The sequence below is a fragment of the Neovison vison genome, chromosome 2 (assembly GCF_020171115.1).
Source record: "Neovison vison isolate M4711 chromosome 2, ASM_NN_V1, whole genome shotgun sequence".
NCBI lineage: Eukaryota > Metazoa > Chordata > Mammalia > Carnivora > Mustelidae > Neogale > Neogale vison.
The window spans coordinates 172,839,043-172,861,080 of NC_058092.1; positions in this window are offsets into that span (position 1 = coordinate 172,839,043).

A 22,038-nucleotide genomic window follows, 5' to 3' on the forward strand; every position below is an offset into this window, starting at 1 on the left:
TAATGTTAAACCTTACATTTTTTTACATTATAATGAAAAATATCACTTCCGTACATTCTTGAGAGATCAACTGAACCTGCTTCAAAGAATAGGCAAGTGGCTATAATTCTTTAATTTTGAAAATTTTCTTTTATCTTTGCTTCTTTTCTGTGAATCCCTAATTTTTCTCTTCTTTTCCTTCTACCGTACTGTACTCTGCAGGGCATGTTTTCATTGTGTATATAATCTCACATTAGGGAGTGCACTCTTCTAATACTGTGGGCCCAATATTAACCCTGATTAATGATATTGTTCAGGGGTGCCTATGTGGCTCAGTCAGTTAAGTGTCTGCTGCCTTTGGCTCCTGGGATTGAGCCCCACAATGGGCTACCTGCCTAGTGGGGAATCTGCTTCTCCTTCTGTCCGAGTCCCTGCTTGTGCTCTCCCTTTCAAGTTAAAAAAAAAATTATATTGGTTAGAGTTTGTATAAACAGTCCAGTTAGTTCTCAGGATTAAGATAATTATTTCATGCATCAAACATTATGCTAAATATTTTTATATTTTTATTTAATCATTATACTCCTCTTACAGCATGGATAATATTTTAAAATCTATTTTATAAAGATTGCCTAGAAGGCTCAGTTGATTAACCATCTGACTCTTGGTTTGACTTGGGTCATGATCTCACAATTGTGAGATCAAGTCCCATGAAGGGCTCCAAGCTCAGTGCAAAATCTGCTTCAGATTCTTTCTCTGCCCAACTCCTCCAATAAACAAACAAACAATGTAAATAAATGAAATCTTTAAAAATATGTTTTATGAAGAGGAAAAAAACTTTTTTTTTAAATTTGGGTCCTTTTTTAAAAAAATTATTTATTTATTATTTTTAATAAACATATAACATATTTTTATCCCCAGAGAAACAGGTCTGTGAATTGCCAGGTTTACACATTTCACAGCCGTCATCATAACACATACCCTCCCCAATGTCCATATCACCACCACCCTCTCCTGTCCCCCTCCCCCCAGCAACCCTCAGTCTGTTTTGTGAGATTAAGAGTCACTTATGGTTTGTCTCCCTCCCAATCTCATCTTCTTTTATTTTTTCTTTTCCTACCCCACAACCCCCTCACATTGCATCTCCACTTCCTCATATCAGGGAGATCATATGATAGTTGTCTTTCTCCAATTGACTTATTTCGCTAAGCATAATACCCTCTAGTTCCATCCACATCATCGCAAATGGTAAGATTTCATTTCTTTTGATGGCTGCATAGTATTCCATTGTGTAAATATACACCACATCTTCTTTATCCCTTCATCTGTTGATGGACATCTAGGCTCTTTCCATAGTTTGACCAATGTGGACATTGCTGCTATAAACATTCAGGTGCACGTGCCCCTATGGAGCACCACGTTTGTACCTTTAGGGTAAATACCCAGTAGTGCAATTGCTGGGTCATACGGCAGTTATATTTTCAACATTTTGAGGAACCTCCATGCTGTTTTCCAGAGTGGTTTCACCAGCTTGTATTCCCACCAACAGTGTAGGAGGGTTCCCCTCTCTCTGCATCCTCACCAGCATCTGTCATTTCTTGACTTGTTAATTTTAGTCATTCTGACTGGTATCAGGTGGTATCTCATTGTGGTTTTGATTTGTATTTCCCTGATGCTGAGTGATGTGGAGCATTTTTTCATGTCTGTTGGCCATCTGGATGTCTTCTTTGCAGAAATGTCTGTTCATGTCCTCTGCCCTTTTCTTGATTGGATTATTTGTTCTTTGGGTGTTGAGTTTGCTAAACTCTTTATAGATTTTGGATACTAGCCCTTTATCTGATATGTCGTTTGCAAATACCTTCTCCCATTCTGTCAGTTGTCTTTTGGTTTTGTTGACTATTTCCTTTGCTGTGCAAAAGCGTTTGATCTTGATGAAATCCCAATAATTCATTTTTGCCCTTGCTTTTGTTGTCTTTGGCAATGTTGCGAGGAAGAAGTTGCTGCGGTTGAAGTCAAAGAGGTTGCTGCCTGTGTTCTCCTCAAGGATTTGGATGGATTCCTTTCTCACATTGAGGTCCTTCATCCATTTTGAGTCTATTTTCATGTGTGGTGTAAGGAAATGGTCCAATTTCATTTTTCTGCATGTGGATGTCCAGTTTTCCCAGCACCATTTGTTAAAGAGGCTGTCTTTTTTCCATTGGATATTCATTCCTGCTTTGTCGAAGATTAGTTGACCATAGAGTTGAGGGTCTATTTCTGGGCTCTCTATTCTGTTCCTTTGATCTATGTGTCTGTTTTTGTGCCAGTACCATACTGTCTTGATGATGACAGCTTTGTAATAGAGCTTGCAGTCTGGAATTGTGATGCCACCAACTTTGGCTGTCTTTTTCAATATTCCTTTGGCTACTTGAGGTCTTTTCTGGTTCCATATAAATTTTAGGATTGTTTGTTCTGTTTCTTTGAAAAAAAATGGATGGTATTTTGATAGGGATTGCATTAAATGTGTAGATTGCTTTAGGTAGAATAGACATTTTCACAATATTTGTTCTTCCAATCCATAAGCATGGAACATTTTTCCATTTTTTTGTGTCTTCTCCACTTTCTTTCATGAGTACTTTATAGTTTTCTGAGTATAGATTCTTAGCCTCTTTGGTTAGGTTTATTCCTAGGTATCTTATGGTTTTGGGTGCAGTTGTAAATGGGACTGACTCCTTAATTTCTCTTTCTTCTGTCTTGTTAGTGTAAAGAAATGCAACTGATTTCTGTGCATTGATTTTATATCCTGACACTTTACTGAATTTTTGTACAAGTTCTAGCAGACTTGGAGTGGAGCCTTTTGGGTTTTCCACATATAGTATCATATCATCTGCAAAGAGTGATAGTTTGACTTCTTCTTTGCCAATTTGGATGCCTTTAATTTCTTTTTGTTGTCTGATTGCTGAGGCTAGGACTTCTAGTACTATGTTGAATAGCAGTGGTGATAACGGACATCCTTGCCGTGTTCCTGACCTTAGCGGAAAAGCTTTCAGTTTTTCTCCATTGAGAATGATACTTGCAGTGAGTTTTTCATAGATGGCTTTGATAATACTGAGGTTATGTGCCCTCTATATCTACAATTTGAAGAGTTTTGATCAGGAAGGGATGCTGCACTTTGTCAAGTGCTTTTTCAGCATCTATTGAGAGTATCATATGGTTCTTATTCTTTCTTTTATTAATGTATTGTATCACATTGATTGATTTGCAGATGCTGAACCAACCTTGCAGCCCTGGAATAAATCTCACTTGGTAGTGGTGAATAATCCTTTTAATGTACTGTTGGATCCTATTGGCTAGTATTTTGGTGAGAATTTTCACATCTGTGTTCATCAAGGATATTGGTCAGAATTCTCTTTTTTGATGTGATCCTTGTCTGGTTTTGGGATGAAGGTGATGCTGGCCTCATAAAATGATTTTGGGAGTTTCCCTTCCATTTCTATTTTTTGGAATAGTTTCAGGAGAATAGGAATTAATTCTTTAAATGTTTGGGAGAATTCCCTTGGGAAGCCGTCTGGCCCTGGACTTTTGTTTGGAGATTTTTGATGACTGTTTCAATCTCCTTACTGGTTATGGGTTTGCTCAGGTTTCCTATTTCTTCCTGGTTCAGTTGTGGTAGTTTATATGTCTCTAGAAATGTATCCATTTCTTCCAGATTCTCAAATTTGTTAGCGTAGAGTTGCTCATAGTGTATTGTTATAATTGTTTGTATTTCTTTGGTGTTGGTTGTGATCTCTCCTCTTTTATTCATGATTTTATTTATTTGGGCCCTTTCTCTTTTCTTTTTGATAAGTCTGGCCAGGAATATGTCAATCTTATATATTCTTTCAAAGAACCAGCTCCTAGTTTTGTTGATTTATTCTATTTTTTTTAATTTTCTATTTCATTGATTTCTGCTCTGATCTTTATGATTTCTCTTCTCCTGCTGGGTTTATGCTTTCTTTGTTGTTCTTTCTCCAGCTCCTTTAGGTGTAGGGTTAGGTTCTGTATTTAAGACCTTTCTTGTTTCTTGAGAAAGGCTTGTACCGCTATATATTTTCCTCTCAGGACTGCCTTTGTTGTGTCCCACAGATTTTGAACTGTTGTGTTTTCATTATCATTTGTTTCCATGAATTTTTTCAATTCCTCCTTAATTTCCTGATTGACCCATTCATTTTTTAGAAGGATGCTGTTAGCCTCCATGTATTTGTGTTCTTTCCAAATGTCCTCTTGTGATTGAGTTCTAGCTTCAGAGTATTGTGATCTGAAAATATGCAGGGAATGATCCCAATTTTTGATACCGATTGAGACCTGACTTATGACTCAGGATGTGGTCTATTCTGGAGAATGTTCTGTGTGCACTAGAGAAGAATGTATATTCTGTTGCTTTGGGATGGAATGTTCTGAATATATCTGTGATGTCCATCTGGTCCAATGTGTCATTTAAAGCCTTTATTTCCTTGTTGATCTTTTGCTTAGATGATCCGTCCATTTCAGTGAGGGGAGTGTTAAAGTCCCCTAATATTATTGTATTATTTTTTATGTATTTCTTTGATTTTGTTATTAATTGGTTTATATAGTTTGCTACTCCCATGTTAGGGGCATAGATATTTAAAATTGTTAGGTCTTCTTGTTGAACAGACCCTTTGAGTATGATATAGTGTCCTTCTTCATCTCTTATTAAAGTCTTTGAGTTAAAATCTAATTGATATGATATAAGGATTGCCATCCCAGCTTTCTTCTGATGTCCATTTACATGGTACATTGTTTTCCACACCCTCACTTTAAATCTGGAGGTATCTTCAGGTCTAAAATGAGTTTCTTGTAGGCAGAATATTGATTTTTTTTTAATCCATTCTCATACCCTGTGTCTTTTGATTGGGGCATTTAGCTCATTAACATTCAGGGTAACTATTGAGAGATGTGAATTTAGTGGCATTGTATTGTTTGTAAGGTGACTGTTACTGAATATTGTCTCTGTTTCTTTCTGATCTACTACTGCTCTATTTGCTTAGAGGACCCCTTTCAATATTTCCTGCAGAGCTGGTTTGGTGTTTGCAAATTCTTTCAATTTTTGTTTGTCCTGGAAGCTCTTTATCTCTCCTTCTATTTTCAATGATAGCCTAGCTGGATATAGTATTCTTGGCTGCATGTTTTTCTCATTTAGTGCTCTGAATATATCATGCCAGCGCTTTCTGGCCTTCTAGGTCTCTGTGGATAGGTCCACTGCCAATCTAATGTGTTTACCCTTGTATATTACAGACTTCTTTTCCCGGGCTGCTTTCAGGAATTTCTCTTTTTTGCTAAGACTTGTAAATTTTACTATCAGGTGATGAGGTGTGGATCTATTTTTGTTGATTTTGAGGGGTGTTCTTAGCATCTCCTGATGTTTGTTCCCTTTGCCATATTAGGGAAATTCTCTACAATATTCTCTCCAATATACCTTCTGCTACCCTCTCTCTCTCTTCTTCTTCTGGAATTCCAATTATTCTAATGTTGTGTCGTCTTATGGTGTCACTTATCTCTTGAATTCTCTCCTCATGGTTCAGTATTTGTTTGTCTCTCTTTTGCTCAGCTTCTTTATTCTCTGTCATTTGTTCTTCTATGTCACTAATTCTTTCTTCTGCCTCATTTTCCTAGCAGTAAGAGCTTCCATTTTTTATTGCACCTCATTAATAGCTTTTTAAATTTCAACTTAATTAGATTTTAATTCTTTTATTTCTCCATAAAGGGCTTTTATCCTTCTGGAGAGGGTTTCTCTAATATCTTCTATGCCTTTTCGATCCTGGCTAGAACCTTGAGAATTCTCATTCTGAACTCTAGATCTGTAATATTACCAATGTCTGTATTGATTAGGTCCCCAGCCTTCGGTACTTCCTCTTCTTTTTTTTTTTTTTTTTTTTTGTGGTGAGTTTTTCTGCCTTGTCATTTTGTCCAGATAAGATTTGCTTTCTCCTCCTCTGAAATTCTGCTGTTTTCCTTGGTGAGTGAAATTGGTCTTGGCTGGGTTTCTTGTTGATCTTCTGGGGGAGAAGCCTCTTGTAGTGATTCTCAAGTGTCTTTGCCCCAGGCGGAATTGCACCGCCCTTACCAGGGTCTGGGCTAAGTAATCTGCTCGGGTTTGCTTTCGAGATCTTTTGTTCCCTGAGTGCTTTCCGTAGAGTTTTGGAGGACGGGAACAAAGATGGCGGCCTTCCAATCTCTGGCCTGCAGGGGCCGAGAGCTTGGGGTCCCGCTCCTCATTGCGCCCTCAGAGAAAAGTGCCCAACCACCCCCGTCTCCGTGGCTTCTGGTTGTGCTTGAAGGAAAGCACTCAATCGTTCACACTTGGAGAAAAGCGCCCGATGGCTTCTGTTTGTGTGGCCTCTGGCAGCGCTCCGAGTTCACCTAGCCTGCAACTGGTTCAAGTTAAGCCCGGGTTGAGAGCTACTCCTCAGCTTTGTCGCTGTAGCCGGCTTCCCCACTCTAATACCTGCGAGCTCTGTGACACTTAGACACCCCCGCTCCTTCTGTGACCCCGTCGGACCTGGGATTATGCTGACCCCACATGGGCTTCCTCCTAGTTTAGCCTCTGGAGCAATGTCCCTCCATGGAGCAGACTTTTAAAAGTCCTGATTTTGTGCTCCGTTGCTCCGCCACTTGCCAGGAGCCATGCAACCCCCCCCACCCCGCGGTCTATCTTCCCATCACTTTGAATTCACTTCGCAGGTCCTACCTTTCAGAAAGTGATTGATTTTCTGTTTCTAGAATTGTTGCTCTTCTTCTCTTTGATTTCCCGTTGGATTTGTAGGTGGTTGCAATGGTTAGATAAGCTATCTAGCTGATCTCCTGCTATCGGATGTCATCTCAGCCTGCTACTTCTCTGCCATTTTGACTCCAGATCTGGAAAAGAAACTTTAAAATGCTAAGGTTGTTGCCCAAGCTTATAACCTAGTTCACTGCTGAGCTGTAGTTCAAACACTGGCAAGTGACACTTCAGAGTCACACTCTAGTTACTCACCATGTTGTTGGTTTACCTTTTATTTACTCCTGGCTGTGGAAATCAAGCAACCAAGCCTTGAGTGATTAATCCCATGTTATGACTAAGACAACATAAATAATTATTACAAGATGGGCATACAGTCTGTCACTCAACAGCATGTCAGTCTCACTCTTCAGCAAAGCACTGTTATCTTCTATTTCTCCCAACCTCCATACAAGAATGATGGTTAAATCCAGGGTCAGCAACTTCTAGGTGCATCGTAAATGACCAACAGAGGATGAATATTCAGCTGCAGCATCAGTAAAGTACTCACTTGTGACAAATTTAATAGCTTACAACAGGAAGGAACAACATTTGGACAGAAAATATCAAAGATGATTTTTGTGGATTGAGATGTTGAACGTAGAAGAATGAATTTAAAATGACATTTGAGTATTGAGAAATGGTCACTGCTCTTCTAATCAACGTGTAATGGTTTCATATCTAAGGTGCTATTTTAACTTAGAATAACAGAGCTTTTGCATGCAGCTTACTCTTAGTTTACCCCTTGAGATCCATCTTCAGCCTTTCTATGCCCTGTTCTTCCCTTGGGAGGCTGACTGGCAAGGACTGCTGTCACAAAATTCCCTTGCACTCTGGTGTCTACCCTCTGGAAGGCTCTGGCTGGCATCAAATGGTAGGAACACAAGTAGGTCAAGGAATTTATCCTCTGGGCCCCTTCCTTTCACATGCTGTTTAGTCTTTTAATCTTGTCTACAGCCACAACTCCCCTCAGAGTGACATATCCTGTAGCTTTTCACTTTTCAATTTCCCAAGCCTGCACTTCTTGTTGGTTCTCTTACTCCTGTCCACATCTCTGTAAATAGCCCCTCAACTTAACTCTTCAGATATCCCTCTAAGTAGGGCATCTGTGTTCCAGCTGGGTGCTGATACACTTTGTTCTAAAAAAACAAAAACAATGAAAAATAAGGAAACCACACTCTCCTCTTCATGGTGGAAATGACTTCTCCCCACAGCACTGCAAACACAATATACTCACTACTCAATTGCTGAGTGTTAGCTGATCTACCCTGTGCTCAACAGCTCTACCGGAGACCCACCTTATTTCCCAACCCAATTGTTGTAACTTTTCCTTATAAAGGGCTGAAGTGTAAGAAATCTCTTCCTGAATAAAAAGTGTTGATGCCTTAATAGAGATATGGATTAAAAGTTAAAAGATAAAATACTTTCAGTCACAAAGCACTGTCTTCTTTTGTTCCCTTTTGAATCTGTTCAAAAATCATTTCTTTTTGATAGTTGAAATCATTTACTAAGAATTATTTTGTCTTAATTTCAGAACCCATGATGTTAAGGACTCACACAGTCTTTCTAGCTTCATTTCATCAAGCATACATGTAAGAGAGATATTCCCAATTTTAACATTATTTTAGGGAAGAGAGAAAAGGGAAAACAAAAAGAGCAAATGTAAAGGAAACCGGCATCATCCTACACAGTATTGTCTTGAAGATTTCCTCCCTGAGGCTGATGAAGGAATAATGTAAAAACCATGGCACATTCATTTAAAGAAACAAAAGAAAAGTAAGGACATGAATAAGATCTTCAAAACTTAGGGTAGATTGTTGAGTATGAGTAAATAATGGCAACTTTTTAAGATATTATAGGCAATATGACAAATAATTATATATTAATAAAAACCTTAATGGGCAATTTTATTTCAGTTGCCATCTTTTATGATTTTAATCATTCATTTATTTCTTGAGAACTTTCAATTTCATTTTAATGTTACTAGGACTACTTACTATAATGAGTAAGAAGAAACTAATATAATAGTAAACATTTACTAGGAATTTATTATGTACCAGGAACTACACTATATGTTTTATAGACACTAACTTATCCTCCAAGTGACTAATATTTGTTGACATTTATTGAGCACTTAGCAAGTATCAGATACAGCTCTTCCAACTTTGTACACATTAACTCATTCAGTCTTTCATCAAAACTATAAGATGGATACAAACGAAAACACTGAGTCTGAGACACGGTAAGCAACTTGCTCAAGATTACACATGTAAGTGGCAAAGCTGGAATATGAACCCAAGAACCACTTCAGAATTCATTCATTTAAAGCTTTTCTCATTCTCATTTTACAATGGGGAGAACTTTTTTAAAAATAAATAATCTGTCCAAGTGGTACAAAGCTAATAAGCAGTTGTATTTGTTTTTGTATTTGTATTTATATTGTATTTGTATTGTATTGTATTGTATTTTTGTATTTGTAGTTGTAGTTGTATTTGTATTTTTTTTACTAAAGTACCATAAAGTATCATAATCTGTGTGGTTTAAACAACAGAAATTTATTGTCTCAAAATTCTAGAGATTAGAAATCCAAAATCAAGGTGTTGGCACAGTTAGCTCTTCTTGAGGAAAATTCAGTTCCAGGACTCTTTGCTCGGATCCTAGAGACCTTATCCTACCTTGATTATTTACAGACCCTCATTAGCTCTGTAAAGATCATAAGTACAAATAAAGACCACTCTGAGAGAGTCGGGGTTAGGATTCAACACATGAGTTTGGGAATGCACTTTCAAGGTTCTGGCAATGCAATTAGACAACTGAAACCCCTTCTCTCAGCAACTCAAATTTAAATTCACTTACTTACAATCCCAGGATCCAAAGATGCACAGTGACTAGTGGCAAAGAGGAGCTCAGACCATTGTCCTCCACTCTCCCTTAACTGAGACACCATGTTCTTTCTGGGACACTATGATATATATGTACATATCTATATCAATATGAATATATATATATATACACACACATATATATATGTACTTTAAGTTTATTCAAATCATTAGGTACATAGAAAATTTGCATTAATTTAAAGTCATTTAGTCCTCCCAGGACCTTGGCTGGGAGATATACATATCTATAGATTATATATATAATATATATATCTCCCAGCCAAGGTCCTGGGAGGACTAAATGACTTTAAATTAATGCAAATTTTCTATATATATATATAGAAATACATATTTTTATATAAATAATATATATTATGTATTATATAATATATTATATATTATATATAGATATGTGTATATTATATATATTTATAGATATATATACTATATATAATATATTGTATAGTATATATATCTATAAATATATATATATTTATATATCTATATAAATATATATATATATCAAGACAGATATATATATATGTCTTAATTTTCCAAGTGAAGGAAGGTAACAGATGAATGAAATGACCATTTCTCTTCTATTAGTCATAGTCATATGACATATTAGTCATAGACTTCTCCTTAGACAACAAATTCTGAGAACTTATCTTAGCTGCAAATCTCTGCTCTTAAATCACTTTATCAATAATCACAACACTGGACCAATGACAAGTAGAGCAAGAGTTGCTGGCACATGTATGAAAACAATCTATATTAAACTCCAGGCAAAGTCCTGGGAGGACTAAATGGCTTTAAATTAATGCAAATTTTCTTAGTACCTCATGATTTGAATAAACTTAAAGTACATTCTTTTTACTGTAACAGACTTGAAATCTTAATTTTTTGTTTTCTAAAAAAAAAAAAAAAAGGCAGGTTTTCAGTAGTCAGCAATGTGATTCTAAGGGTGTAAAAAGCAGATGTTCCTTTTATGAAAGAATAGAGACCACAGGGCTGCAACATTTCTCTTTATATCATTTTTAATTTCCATTGTGTATAAACTAAAATTTTAGAAGAAAAAAGAATGTGTTCAAATGCTGAGCCAGTATTGTTTAAATATCATACTAGCAAGTTCATTCTACAAGATTAGTCTTGGGTATTCCATAAAATACCCAATAAAATACTGATTATTTAAATCAGGGCCTAAAGAAGGAGATGTACTTTGTACATACATTTACTATAGTGCAATACTTGTTTATTAGCAAATGAGGAAATCTGACCAAGTGCCTTAATTAAAAAATAATAATAACAATAATAATAATAATAATAAACACTTTGAGAACCCAAAGCCAACTTCCTCAATACAAACAAGTATTTGCTACTATTTTCTGGAAACCTTGCCACGTATCTAGAATATTTAAGCATTTTTTATGTATTTTATCTAAAGTACCTATTTCTTTTTTTTTTTCTTCCCCAATTTATTTATTTTCAGAAAAACAGTATTCATTATTTTTTCACCACACCCAGTGCTCCATGCAAGCTGTGCCCTCTATAATACCCACCACCTGACACCCCAACCTCCCACCCCCCAGCCACTTCAAACCCCTCAGACTGTTTTTCAGAGTCCATAGTCTCTCATGGTTCATCTCCCCTTCCAATTTACCCAAAAGCACATACCCTCCCCAATGTCCATAACCCTACCCCCCTTCTCCCAACCCCCCTCCCCCCAGAAACCCACAGTTTGTTTCGTGAGATTAAGAGTCACTTATGGTTGGTCTCCCTCCCTATCCCATCTTGTTTCATGGATTCTTCTCCTACCCACTTAAGCCCCCATGTTGCATCACCACTTCCTCATATCAGGGAGATCATATGATAGCTGTCTTTCTCCGCTTGACTTATTTCGCTAAGCATGATACGCTCTAGTTCCATCCATGTTGTCGCAAATGGCAAGATTTCGTTTCTTTTGATGGCTGCATAGTATTCCATTGTGTATATATACCACATCTTCTTGATCCATTCATCTGTTGATGGACATCTAGGTTCTTTCCATAGTTTGGCTATTGTGGACATTGCTGCTATAAACATTCGGGTGCACGTGCCCCTTTGGATCACTACGTTTGTATCTTTAGGGTAAATTCCCAGTAGTGTAATTGCTGGGTCATAGGGCAGTTCTATTTTCAACATTTTGAGGAACCTCCATGCTGTTTTCCAGAGTGGTTGCACCAGCTTGCATTCCCACCAACAGTGTAGGAGGGTTCCCCTTTCTCCGCATCCTCGCCAGCATCTGTCATTTCCTGACTTGTTGATTTTAGCCATTCTGACTGGTGTGAGGTGATATCTCATTGTGGTTTTGATTTGTATTTCCCTGATGCCGAGTGATATGGAGCACTTTTTCATGTGTCTGTTGGCCATCTGGATGTCTTCTTTGCAGAAACGTCTGTTCATGTCCTCTGCCCATTTCTTGATTGGATTATTAGTTCTTTGGGTGTTGAGTTTGTTAAGTTCTTTATAGATTTTGGACACTAGTCCTTTATCTGATATGTCGTTTGCAAATATCTTCTCCCATTCTGTCAGTTGTCTTTTGGTTTTGTTAACTGTTTCCTTTGCTGTGCAAAAGCATTTGATTTTGATGAAATCCCAAAAGTTCATTTTTGCCTTTGCTTCCCTTGCCTTTGGCGATGTTCCTAGGAAGATGTTGCTGCGGCTGAGGTCGAAGAGGTTGCTGCCTGTGTTCTCCTCAAGGATTTTGATGGATTCCTTTCGCACATTGAGATCCTTAATCCATTTTGAATCTATTTTTGTGTGTGGTGTAAGGAAATGGTCCAATTTCATTTTTCTGCACGTGGCTGTCCAATTTTCCCAACACCATTTATTGAAGAGGCTGTCTTTTTTCCATTGGACATTCTTTCCTGCTATGTCGAAGATTAGTTGACCATAGAGTTGAGGGTCTATTTCTGGGCTCTCTATTCTGTTTCATTGGTCTATCTGTCTGCTTTTGTGCCAGTACCATGCTGTCTTGATGGTGACAGCTTTGTAATAAAGCTTGAAGTCCGGAATTGTGATGCCACCAACTTTGGCTTTCTTTTTCAATATCCCTTTGGCTATTCGAGGTCTTTTCTGGTTCCATATAAATTTTAAAATTATTTGTTCCATTTCTTTGAAAAAGATGGATGGTACTTTGATAGGAATTGCATTAAATGTGTAGATTGCTTTAGGTAGCATAGACATTTTCACAATATTTATTTTTCAAATCCAGGAGCATGGAACATTTTTCCATTTCTTTGTGTCTTCCTCAATTTCTTTCATGAGTACTTTATAGTTTTCTGAGTCTAGATTCTTAGCCTCTTTGGTTAGGTTTATTCCTAGGTATCTTATGGTTTGGGGTGCAATTGTAAATGGGATTGACTCCTTAATTTCTCTTTCTTCTGTCTTGTTGTTGGTGTAGAGAAATGCAACTGATTTCTGTGCATTGATCTTATATCCTGACACTTTACTGAATTCCTGTATAAGTTCTAGCAGTTTTGGAGTGGAGTCTTTTGGGTTTTCCACATAGAGTATCATATCATCTGCGAAGAGTGATATTTTGACTTCTTCTTTGCCGATTTGGATGCCTTTAATTTCCTTTTGTTGTCTGATTGCTGAGGCTAGGACTTCTAGTACTATGTTGAATAGCAGTGGTGATAATGGACATCCCTGCCGTGTTCCTGACCTTAGTGGAAAAGCTTTCAGTTTTTCTCCATTGAGAATGATATTTGCAGTGGGTTTTTCATAGATGGCTTTGATGATATTGAGGTATGTGCCCTCTATCCCTACACTTTGAAGGGTTTTGATCAGGAAGGGATGCTGTACTTTGTCAAATGCTTTTTCAGCATCTATTGAGAGTATCATATGGTTCTTGTTCTTTCTTTTATTGTTGTGTTGTATCACATTGACTGATTTGCGGATGTTGAACCAACCTTGCAGCCCTGGGATAAATCCCACTTGGTCGTGGTGAATAATCCTTTTAATGTACTGTTGAATCCTATTGGCTAGTATTTTGGTGAGAATTTTTGCATCTGTGCTCATCAAGGATATAGGTCTATAGCTCTCTTTTTTGATGGGATCCTTGTCTGGTTTTGGGATCAAGGTGATGCTGGCCTCATAAAATGAGTTTGGGAGTTTTCCTTCCATTTCTATTTTTTGGAACAGTTTCAGGAGAATAGGAATTAGTTCTTCTTTAAATGTTTGGTAGAATTCCACCGGGAAGCCATCTGGCCCTGGGCTTTTGTTTGTTTGGAGATTTTTAATGACTGTTTCAATCTCCTTACTGGTTATGGGTCTGTTCAGGCTTTCTATTTCTTCCTGGTTCAATTTTGGTAGTTTATATGTTTCTAGGAATGCATCCATTTCTTCCAGATTGTCAAATTTGTTGGCGTAGAGTTGCTCATAGTATGTTCTTATAATAGTTTGTATTTCTTTGGTGTTAGTTGTGATCTCTCCTCTTTCATTCATGATTTTATTTATTTGGGTCCTTTCTTTTTTCTTTTTGATAAGTCTGGCCAAGGGTTTATCAATTTTATTAATTCTTTCAAAGAACCAGCTCCTAGTTTGGTTGATTTGTTCTATTGTTTTTTTGGTTTCTATTTCATTGATTTCTGCTCTGATCTTTATGATTTCTCTTCTCCTGCTGGGCTTAGGGTTTCTTTCTTGTTCTTTCTCCAGCTCCTTTAGGTGTAGGGTTAGGTTGTGTACCTGAGACCTTTCTTGTTTCTTGAGAAAAGCTTGTACCACTATATATTTTCCTCTCAGGACTGCCTTTGTTGTATCCCACAGATTTTGAACTGTTGTATTTTCATTATCATTTGTTTCCATGATTTTTTTCAATTCTTCTTTAATTTCCCGGTTGACCCATTCATTCTCTAGAAGGATGCTGTTTAGTCTCCATGTATTTATGTTCTTTCCAAACTTCCTCTTGTGGTTGAGTTCTAGCTTCAGAGCATTGTGGTCTGAAAATATGCAGGGAATGATCCCAATCTTTTGATACCAGTTGAGTCCTGATTTAGGACCAAGGATGTGATCTATTCTGGAGAATGTTCCATGTGCACTAGAGAAGAATGTGTATTCTGTTGCTTTGGGATGAAATGTTCTGAATATATCTGTGATGTCCATCTCATCCAGTGTATCATTTAAGGCCTTTATTTCCCTGTTGATCTTTTGCTTGGATGATCTGTCCATTTCAGTGAGGGGAGTGTTAAAGTCCCCTACTATTATTGTATTATTGTTGATGTGTTTCTTTGATTTTGTTATTAATTGGTTTATATAGTTTGCTGCGCCCACGTTGGGGGCATAGATATTTAAAATTGTTAGATCTTCTTGTTGGACAGACCCTTTGAGTATGATATAGTGTCCTTCCTCATCTCTTATTATAGTCTTTGGCTTAAAATCTAATTGATCTGATATAAGGATTGCCACTCCTGCTTTTTTCTGATGTCCATTAGCATGGTAAGTTCTTTTCCACCCCCTCACTTTAAGTCTGGCGGTGTCTTCGGGTTTAAAATGAGTTTCTTGGAGGCAACATATAGATGGGTTTTGTTTTTTTATCCATTCTGATACCCTGTGTCTTTTGATTGGGGCATTTAGCCCATTAACATTCAGGGTAACTATTGAGAGATATGATTTTAGTGCCATTGTATTGCCTGTAAGGTGACTGTTACTGTATATTGTCTCTGTTCCTTTCTGATCTACCATTTGTACGCTCTCTCTTAGCTTAGAGGACCCCTTTCAGTATTTCCTGTAGAGCTGGTTTGGTATTTGCAAATTCTTTCAGTTTTTGTTTGTCCTGGAAGCTTTTAATCTCTCCTTCTATTTTCAATGATAGCCTAGCTGGATATATTATTCTTGGCTGCATGTTTTTCTTGTTTAGTGCTCTGAAAATATCATGCCAGCTCTTTCTGGCCTGCCAGGTCTCTGTGGATAAGTCGGCTGCCAATCTAATACTTTTACCATTGTATGTTACAGACTTCTTTTCCCGGGCTGCTTTCAGGATTTTCTCTTTAAAGTACCTATTTCTTTAAACTGTTATACAGTATAGCTCTCAGTCTTTCTATTTACAGATAAAGAGAATGAGGCCCTCAAAAGCTAAGTAATAATCTAGGGAATGATACTGTATGTGGAAATCAACATCTGAAACCGAATCCCTCTTTCCTGGTGTCTCTACTACAATACAGGGTGCCAGAGAGACAGCCGTTTGGGAAGGGCTAGTCTTAAATGCCGAAGAAAAGGAAGAATTCCACATATACCAGTGTCAGGACTTGTTGCTAAAACACTAGAGATCCACTGCAAGCAAGTCTGCAGAGCTGAGTATACACCTGGCATCGGGGCAGCACTGGGGAGCAGGCCTGCTGAGTGCTCTGTCTCACTTTCCTTTGCCTGATTCAAACTGCCTGCAGGGATTCCTTGATGTGGAGGAACCCACTGTGAGTCCATGAGGATAATGAGGCTTTTAGATGATTCCTTCCTTTTAGAAAAGAAAGGGACAGAAATACGAGCATTAACCCATGATTTTCAGTAGATTAAGCAGGGCAGGGTTGGTGACATGGCTATATGGTGTTCCTGGCACCCTCACTGCCCAGGAACTAATCTTCCCCAAAAGGCTCCTCTTTCCAAGACACTAAAACCTGGATTAAGCTGTTTTTGGTCTTTCCAAATCTACTGCAAGTCTACAGTAAGATTCCAGTTACTGAACATCTTGGACATTCTGACAATCCAACCCTTTTCCTATGTGTTCATTTTTTGTTTATTTATTTGCTAAAAACTTCACAAAAATGAAAATACTCCTCTCAAGGAGCAGCAGGCAAATCAATTTTTATTAAACAGGACATATGATATTTCATAGTCAAAATAATGTTTGGCTGGTTGTGATGTGCCTTATACATTCATATTTATAATTTGTAAGTAAGTTATTTGTAAATAACTTAAAATACCAACATATATAATATTTATAAATTCATATTCATAAAAAGAAAAGCATTTTTAATTGAAACATACTCCTTATATCTTGTTTAGTCTCAGATTAGTTAAGTACACACATTTTCTTCCCAGTTAGAAAGATTTATTTTGGTTCCTTGTCCTGACAGAAGCCTTGGTCAATAAGAAAGTTATGTGCCTCTTGTCCCAGCATGGTGTCTACACTGATTTTTTCCTCCTTATAGAAAATGCTCATTTCAGCATCTCTGTCAAGATCCTCTGCCCACTTTAATGACAGTAGAGTGATGCAGAGGGAAAAGAAAACCATTAAAGGTAACTCATCTGTTCTTCAGATTTTCAAGTTGTTCATTCAACCGAAAGGTGATTTTGCAACAGATGGAAGGAGGCAAGTTGTTGATGCAGCTATCAGTTCCAGAGGCAATTCAGTCTTTTCTAAGACACACTGGTCTTGTGCATGAAAGACTCAAGAACATGTCCGACAGTTTCCATTGTCTTATAGTAATTTAATGAGGTAATCCTGACTCAACAAGTCTAAGTGGGAAGGCAAAAGTAAGCACTTTTCCCCAAATAAATGTATAAGATAGGGTTTTTTTCATTTGGGGTTTCTTGTCCTGTTTTCTTTTGTCTTGTTTTGAAGGAAAGTAGGGAAAACCCAATTCAAAGGGAAATGGAGGAGTATTCACACTCTGGAGTTAAAAGAGTCATAAAGTAAAATGACTTTTCAGATCAAAGCTGCTTTGTCTGCACACAGCAGAGGTCCATGCAGCCAGCTCAAAAAAAGTCAGATCTCACTGATGTCACACAAAAAGGTGAAATTAGACATCTGGGCAAGAGGGAAAACTTAGCTGGGAATGGGTACCACTGAGGCTCCCCCTCCATTCCTCCTTGCCTCTGCTTCTCTCTGCCTGACCTTTCTCTTCTCTTTTTTCTCCCTCCTTTTGTTCAAATTAGTATTTCCTTATCTCTTCTTAAGTTTGGCTTTAGCTTTTCTGGATTCCAGCATTAACCTTTTACCAGCATGATCTTTCATCTCAACCTTTCCATTCCCAAATACCCGGGAAACATCTGAAATAGCTGTTGAGGGGAAGTGAGTAAGAGGACACAATTCTGACTGTGTGGCTCTTGCTGGGGAGAAAAAAATGGTTCTATACCCTTGAAGGTTCTTCTAGCATGTATAAGAATTAAATTGATAGGAGAGAGATTAACAGGAGAAAACGCACACACACACACACACACACACACAGTTTAATGTCACGCACATGGAGGCCCAATAATGAAACTGAGACCCAAAGAAAAGACAGGCAAACAGTTTTTAGAATTTTAGACAAAGAGATGGAAATCTCTGAGAACCAACAGGACAAGGAATACTTATGTTTGGGAGCTTCAATTAGTAAGGAAAGCTAAACAGAATTTGGGCTTGTAAAAGTGACAAGATTTGCTTATACAGCCTCTCAGCTCTGAGTTTCCTTTCTCTGGTGATTATGAAGTTTTTATCTCCCATTGCAGAAAGGGTACCTTCACTTGAGAAATTTATTTCCTACTTTCAGAGGGAAAAAAGGGCCAGTTCCTCTTGCCCTTGTTGTTTCTTAATTAACTTTAATTGAAAATCATCAATATACCATTATGGCATATTCTGGGGTAGCCAGTCCTGGGCCTCTACACTGTACAAATATGTGGTTGCTATGAATGGTTCAATTCAGGAACCAGAAATGCTCAGAAAATGCACCTCCTAGCATATCTGCTACATTGAGGAGTGATTTGCATCAAATCTAGGTCACAACATGTCTCCGAAGCAATTATTGCCTTCTGTATCATCAATAATGAGGAAAACCTTTACCTTGGATCTCCACCCTGTCACACTGTCCAGCAGTCTCTCTTTAACCTGCAGTGGTTAAAATAGCTACAGACCAACTATCATGACCTGAGCTAGTTCATAGCTAACAATCTGGCTGTATGGTCTTAATTAAAAACACATGGGTCTGGTGTTTTGGGCGTGGAGTAGGGAGAGATACTGAACTAGATAATCTCCAAGATTCCAAGATTCCCTCCAGATCAAATGTGTTTCTGAAACAATTTGTTCTCAGTTACGTTTATAGATTCAATATTAAACTCAGTTTTATAAATGTCACAGAAATGACTACAGCTTCTCTCTTTATAAAAGATTGGTCTATTTCCTAGTTAGCTCTCTCCCACCTCACCACACTTCATCCTCTAGCACTTTTCCCTGCTATTGAAATGCTACTTATTTTTCAATACCCAATTAAAATATGACCTCCTCTCCACAGTCTTCCCTGATAACAAGAATTTACTGTCCTTTCTTCTAAGGCACAAGTTACTAATGCATCTCTTCTAGCATGAATTTCAGAGGGATCTAAACTATACTTAGTTGGTAATTTATTTTACTAAATTTATTACTGAGTCATAATGCTTTAAGCACATGGATTCTTTCTTAGATATCTAAGTAAAAGTAGATTTAGAATAGAACAGACACTGAATGGATACATGAGTGATTGAGTGAGTATTATTCATGAATGTGTTCACTCAATGAGTAAATGAGACACAAGCATTTAGAATAGAGTAGGCACTGAATGGATACAAGAATGAATGAGTGAATCTTCATTAAATGAAAATCTAAAAACAAAAATCTAGCATCCCTGAAAGAATAAAACATTTTATAAACAGTAATATTTTGGAAATCCTTTCAAGGTGTTATGAGCAATTAATTTTTTTAATTTTTATATCTAATCCTGGTTACCAATTCCAGTAACTAGGCCAACAGGAAATCAGTTTAGTAATCTTTTTTCCACTTTTATGGCTTTGTATTCAAGCATTCATATGTTTGAAATCAATTTCCTTTGCTCATTGTCATGCATCATCATGAACGTCAATGGAAATATTTGTTCCATACTCAAAATCCTCTAAAAGGAAATTTTTTAAAAATCTATCCTGCCTTTTATGCTTGCTCTTTAACAATGTGCACCTGGCCTTGCTATGTTTTCTGACTTTATCCTCAACGTCATTTACATACTTTCTTTAGTTTCATCTTGTAAAGATGCAGCATCGTCTGCATCCATGAATGTGATAGTGTTCTCCCATGCTGACCTGGACATCATGGCTACATGTAGTTAGTTCTATAGTGACAAGTTATAGACTTCTTTTGGGTGTTGCTCAGTTGCATAAATGTGTGTCCTAAGATCTTGGGCTGGAATTAAGAGTCTCTTCTGAGGAATATTTAGAAAATATAGCAACTCAGTATGTAGGTTTGTAACCAATTCCTTAATCTGTTGTGTCTGATTTTTACGGTTTCCTGACTAAAAACAGACAAGCAAAGATGATGAGTAGCATGAGGGAATTTCTCTACGGTTTTTCAAATCAAACGCTTCTCCAAACTAACTGGAAACTGAGTTTCTCCCAACAATGCTACTACTTGTATTGTTCTGTCTTCATAGCTAGTTCTATTACTTTTTCTCCTCCATTCTGGAACTACTTAAAAAGTGAGATAAGTTCTGAGCGTAACTATTACCTTCCCTGAAAATACCTCAAAGTAAAATATAATCTCAAAAACAACAACAACAACAAAAAACTCTGTGTATCTCCCAAGGTAATCTGGATATCATCTTCAGTAAACAGAACTAAGAAGCATCTACAGTTGATTGAAACTTCATTGGCACGGTTCTCCGTAGGCAATGTAAAGAGGAAAAAAAAAAATGAGAGAGAGAATGATCAGCCTGTACATAAGAAACAGGAAGCCCACAGAGTTAAGAGCAAGCATTTCTACACAGCACCCTCCAGAACATGAGACCATACCTGGGAGATGCTGGCACAGGCATCTGGGGTGGGGGGGCACTCTGAAATAAATGAATCACTGGCACCAACACATTCTAAACAGAAACTACTCACTGTTATCCACCTGCCTTTGCATTTATTCAACACTCATTAAAACTACCTTCTATTATTAATATGACAATAATAGAAGAGTTTACCTAAACAAGGGACTTGAATATTCCAGTTAATGAAAATCATGACTCACTATAAATTAATACGTCTATCTTAATTAATTTATCAGTCTCCTGGAAGTTTAGTTAAAATGAATAAATTGTTCTTAACTTAAGCAATACAAAGTGCCCTGGTACAGTTATAATATGGACCTGCATCAAGAGTCACATACTGAATCACAGAAAAAACTGAGTAAGATATTGCCAGGCATCGAGAACATCCAGCCATCTACTATGAGTAAAATAAACTCATTACCTTCTTTGTCTTTTTAGCTTTATACTAAAGATAATATGCACTGATGGACCTTCAGATAGCTTTTGCTGTTACAGATTGTATTACCTTCAGCATGTTGTGGGGTATATTCTAAGAGCAGAGTGAGTAGGGATGGGTACAACCTGCTTTGGTGGGTCCTGCTGAGAGAGTTCTTCCAATGAGCTGAACTGGTTTTCATTTTTACCAGGAATATGAGCAGCAATTACTGCATTATCTTCATTAGTGTTTTATTATCTTCTTTTTTTAAAGATTTTATTTATTTATTTGACAGATGGAGATCACAAAGAAGCAGGCAGAAGGAGAGGAGGAAGCAGGCTCCCCGCTGAGCAGAGAGCCTGATGCGGGGCTCGATCCCAGAACCCTGGCATCATGACCTGAGCCGAAGGCAGAGGCTTTAACCCACTGAGGCGACCCTTATTATCCCCAGGTGACCCTTATTATCTTCTTTTAATCCATAATAAATAGTGTCGCCCTCTGTGTTTATACAGTACACTGATTTCTTACAAATATGTTTAAATCAGAGAGTTATGAACTAAGTATGCAATTTGTTGTATCAAATACTGTATTAAATTAGCATTGCCCTGTGAGCTCCCATGATGTATATTACAGTAAGTACTGCAGACACTTGGGTAAACTTACCTAGTCCAACCAGTCACTGGCAAATAACAAATTACAACAATAATTTTATAGCAACTGGAGTTTTAATGCAAAATGGATAATCCAGAAACTTCATTCATTTCTTCAAAGTGGAGAAGAAATAATTTTTATGGCATCATAAAATATGAAACTCGTTTATTCAAAAAATATTTTCAGGAATTTTGATTAGAAAGTTTAAAAGTTCCTAATGAAAATTCCTTTTTGGTTCAACAGTGATGAAAAGAATACCACCATTCAGATTCTAGCTGTCTAAGAATGAAAACTTCTTGTATCTGAAAACCAGTTTTTTTTAAAGGAATGTTAAAATAATTATGCAAATATGTAGAAAGCAGGGAAGACAAGATTTTAAGCCTCTTCATATGGCCCAAGGCTGCATTTTCAAACCAAACTCAGCTTTTATAGCAATTATTCTTTAAATCTAAAAACAGTGGCAAAACAAACAGAAAATATTACTTGCACACCAGTTTTCTGATGTTAATCTAAAACAACTATGAC